The sequence below is a fragment of the Saccostrea echinata genome, unplaced genomic scaffold (assembly GCF_033153115.1).
Source record: "Saccostrea echinata isolate AGI-Se365-2 ecotype Australia unplaced genomic scaffold, CSIRO_AGI_Sech_v1 ptg000051l, whole genome shotgun sequence".
NCBI lineage: Eukaryota > Metazoa > Mollusca > Bivalvia > Ostreida > Ostreidae > Saccostrea > Saccostrea echinata.
In genome coordinates this window covers 4,252,542-4,257,431 of record NW_026889800.1, presented here as the reverse complement: position 1 = coordinate 4,257,431, position 4,890 = coordinate 4,252,542, and the positions used below count along the sequence as shown (strand labels likewise).

At 31.2% G+C, this 4,890-nt stretch overlaps 1 long non-coding RNA gene across 1 annotated transcript; it reads left to right on the top strand.

Moving 5' to 3' along the window:
• The first annotated feature begins 2,082 nt into the window (after positions 1-2,082).
• LOC133203760 (uncharacterized) lies at positions 2,083-4,206 on the top strand. The gene is made up of 2 exons (XR_009723465.1): positions 2,083-2,158; positions 4,025-4,206. It is a non-coding gene; the product is annotated as an uncharacterized LOC133203760 (long non-coding RNA).
• The last annotated feature ends 684 nt before the right edge of the window (positions 4,207-4,890 follow it).

Below are 4,890 nucleotides of genomic sequence, written 5' to 3'. Positions count from 1 at the left end.
TAACTTTCATGGTTGCCTTGGTAACACAGTGTGGTGTGGCCATACAAATTTGCTGCTAAGTTTTGGTTGATCCTATTTCTTGAGGAAAAACATAGAAACATTCTAGACTGACGAATATCTATTGCTAGGACCTTGTAACACAAGTAGCGTAAGAAAAATTTGGATTAATTGCTACTTTGCAGCTTAACCATGGAAATAACATACCAGTGGTTTATAGTGAAATTTTTTTGTTGCTTTAGGAATTTGTAACAATTCAATCAAGAAACATATTTTTTTTGACTTTTCAAAAATAGTATTTAACTGATAGAGCTAAAAGTGAATATATATTGGTAAAGTTTGATGAAGAAAAAAAAACCCACTGTTGCTATGGTTACTAAGAAGAGAAAATGTTCGACTTTGTTCACTTTATGGCAATATTAAACCCCATGTGGTAGTTTCTTGCATCCAGTTAGAGATTGTGTGGAAGTCAAAATTGAAAGTCAGGTTGATTGTTCATAAATATCAATCACAAAAGGTTTGGGAATATACAAACAAGGGTACGTTTCCAAGTAAACAAAATATTTTTCAACTTTTTATGCATATTTTTTCAGCTTACTTCTATTAGAATTAGAAAGAATATTTAAATTGAATTTTGTGAAAAATAAAAATTAAGACAACATCAACACCTTTAAAAATTGACCAACAGTTAAATAGAAATCTGCTTTTTTAAAAAAGAAAGGATCAGCTTAAAACACCCAGAGAGTAACTTTTAAATCCCTTTGCAGTATTAAAACCATGGCAACCATTGCCAACCAATAACATTGTCATTGATAACATTGTTATCACATTTCGTCCTTGGTATGTATTACCAGGATCTTTGTCTTTTACTTGTTTTTATTTTTGAGTGTATGACGGTATGAAAATGAATGAATAAAATTTTTACTTTTGAATACTTTGTTTCCATAGTAACATGTAAAATTGATTTCTCAAATATGTTTATCATGCATTTAAGACATCAAGCCTTCAACTTTTGGAAGCAGTCATTACCACTTGTTTGCACTGCTGTAAGCGTTAACTATGGAACACTGAACATGTTGATTGATTGATTGTTGTTTTACGTCCCGTTCGAAAATTTTTCATCCATATACAGACGTCCTGAACATGTTCATGATGTTGAAAATGACATCTTTCAAACTTTATGGCAATTTACCATGGTAACCATGAGGCATAGGAACAAATTTTTGCCTGATTTGAGATTACTGTATCAAAGAACTTTCAGCGCAGACAGTTTGGAGAAAAATTCTAAGACTATGCGTGCCACAACTCCAGTATTAAATTTCGAGTTATTACAGAGAATGGTTTTTAACATGCTAAGCTGATTCTTATGCATTGTTAGGAGAATCTTTCACTTCATACGTCTATTTACAGTATCTTTTTCCTTGATTAGACTTTTTATGCATAATTTATACTCCTTTAATTTAGCCTAACAGTCAACATAAAGGGGAATACTCTATAATTTTACAATTATAATTGAGGCTTATTTTTTTTTTAAATTTTTTTTTGTACTTTTGACAAGCCTATCTTCTATCGAGAACAAGGTGTAGGTATGTTGTTTTGTCAATTTTTTTTCTACAATTATCTTTATTTATTTAACAAATGTTGCTGTTATCGATATTGATACATAAACATGTCATGGGATAAATAAAAATGCAAAATAATTCGAGAAACATATGTTTTATTCTTTGTATAAATTGAAACTTCAAACATCATATTTCGATCAATAAGGGAATAATAACATATCTGTCATGTGCATCTTACAACAGGTTTTATATGAAGCAAATTACTATTGATAAACTTTAACAAACATATCGCATGTCAAGCATCAGATGTTAAGAAATAAATGGTATGTAAAGATACTAATTAATCAATTTAGGTTTAACAAAGGAGGATCAAACATCGGCATAAAGACAGGTTTTACAGAAATACTAACCAAACACGACCAAATGTTACCTCCCTACTCGTTTAATGGAATTGATTGATAAAAAAAAAATGTATGGCTCATGAAGTATCACAAGTCTACATATTATCATAAGCCTGAAGACAATGAAGCAATAGTAGGACTGATGATTTGATGAAAAGGCAAAGACAATGCCTTTCTAACTGGGACACAACATTATATGTAAGCTCATATATTTTCTTCTCAGGAATATTTCTTTGTTTTACCAAATTTCGGTTTTGATATCAAGTTTCAAAGTGATTTGATATTTCGTACCGAATTTCTTGTTTTCTGGGTTCAGCTGAAAGTAAACAAGGTATTAAATTTGTTCCAATTTACATGTAATGTAAAAAAAAATGTGTTTCTTTTTCACATCAGTTAAATCTAATAGTTATACAGTTATATCCATATTTATTTCAAACATAAATAAAAACCCCAAAATTGAAAAAAAATATAACCTACTAGCGAATTTTGTCTTATTAGATACAAGCAGTCATATGGTGTATTGAGAATAAAAACAAAGAATGATGTATATTTTCAAGGCCGATTTTACACCAAATTTCATCTAAGCAGACAAATATTGTAGGAGTATAATTACATCTTTTACATCTCTTCTTTCATCAGAAACACTCTACCCATCGCAATGAATAAATTATGTCAACAATTAGATACATTCAGGTTGTTTCAATGTTCATTTTGTCAATACATAGAATTTCGTTTAATGAAATACAAGCAGTTACATTGTGTATTGGATTTACTCAGTAGTATTTATTTCTTGTGGTTTTGGTATCGGTGAGAAATTTCCGTGAAAATATACTCATCTTGCTGTATAGTAGTACTTGATAATTACTTATAAATTCCATTTGAAGAGTCGGAGTTAACAAAATTCTTAGAATAATTGCAATCAAGAAAGAGCGTTAGGTAAATATAATCATCTATACACCAATGATTAAATACCTTCTTGAGAAAAGAAATTTAGATAGAATGTATTTTATGTATCAATCTTGACCCTGATAAATGTGCAGGAAATGTTATTTTGTAGTACATCGTTGTTTTAAACAAAGTTGATTGTATCATTTGGAAACGACAACGAAATATATGAAAACTTGATGCAATTTCTGCTGTTAGATTAATAATAGAGAAATTAACTATTCTAGGTCAAGTAGATCTTGTCAATCAAATTCTGTCCTCTTTGTTCATATGATTATATCAAACATTTGAGAGACTATGGAGTATATGAGACGTATCTTGAAAGATATATAAAGCAGGTACTATGATGTAAGGTTCATAAAGCAGTCCTGTAAGGAAGCAAAAAAAAGAAGAAATAGGAATATTGGGTTTCATTTAAGGTGTCTCATTTATTCCTTAAGCCTTAGAGAATAAAGATAGCTTTTATTGACAAGTCTAAACAGGTGTATCAAACTTTACGTTTCAGACTATGTCCTGGGGACTTGGTTCAGACATAAAAAGTCTGCAAGCAGCGACTCGAATACAGGGGTTTCAGACTACGGTCTTGGACAATTAAGAGAATAAAAAAGGATAAAAGTGAAAACTAGCTTAATTATATACCAATCAGTTGAAGTCGAAGTGTAGCGACTTTGTTAATTTGCACAAAAACATATTACCACAGACAACATTAAGAAGAATTATTGTTCGTGGTTAGAACCCACCCTACAGATTACAATATGATAAATATTTACTGAAATTCATCGCTAAAGAAAGTCTCAGATAATGCTGTTTAAATGACTGTTGTTGTTAAAAACTTAGCCAATTAAATATCCCTCCCTTCCAAGGTAAAAATGAACAAAAAGTTTTGTTTATAAAAAGTGAAACTATGCATTATACAAATTAAATATATAAACACTTCCATATTATGTAATAAGTGACTCGGTCTCGTAGAAGAGGAAGCTATATTTATGTTTATTTTCCTTGATATACCGTAACTCAGATATTCTATGATGTAAATGTTCATAAAAAACCTGTTTATTGCAATTTATTGACTTTAGTTTCATTTTATAAGAATTCCTTAACAGTATTTTCACATTGCAGCAGGATCATTGCATTGAAAATGCATCGTCTCTCCAATGATTGCTGGATAGAAATGGTGTCGAAAGGTGCCTACATTTTCTGCAGTCCATTGAAATTCGATCTCATTGCAACTTTTTAACTCTTCTAATGTTGTGTTCAAGAGCTGGTTGTATGATCTGTTTCAAATAAAATATGGAATATTTTTTTTTACTGAACAGATAATAAAAATACTATTTCAAAGACACAACTGTCAGTAGCCTGCCTCGGTTTGAAAATTGGTCGTAATCAAAGCATGCACTTTAGTATCAAATAAGTTGGGAAACGTGAACCACATATGTAGGCAATAACGAAATATTACTACATAAATAAGGAAAGTTGACGATGGAAAAGCTGAATTCATCTCCTTTGTCATACAATTTCGATGTTATTGGCTCTTTCATCTATAATCAGTAAAACATCCAAATATTAAATAGATGTGGCAGACTCAGAGGTGTCTTCTTTTATTTCGGGTTCATTTGATATATCGACTCGACATTTGAATGGAAGTAATAAAATATGGAGACAACGAATAGCATTTTCAAGCTAAAAGTCCATTAAAACAATACAAATCGGGAGCAGAGCAAACACGGACCTCCAAAAACAGAGGGGGGACCAGGTGAAACGGAGGAGCGAGCATCCCTGTCGACCGGCCACACCTGCCATCCACAGTCGGTAAAAATCCGTCGACAATTCAGTGTGTAAATAATGGCCTAACAATTAGTAAGAAATAACATCAGTCAGCATAGGACTAAATGATAGACTGTATTTGCTGACATGGTCATTGTATCGACCTTAGAACTTACGAATGAAGACTTTAAACGAGACTGTTGATATCCTTGTTTCATCAA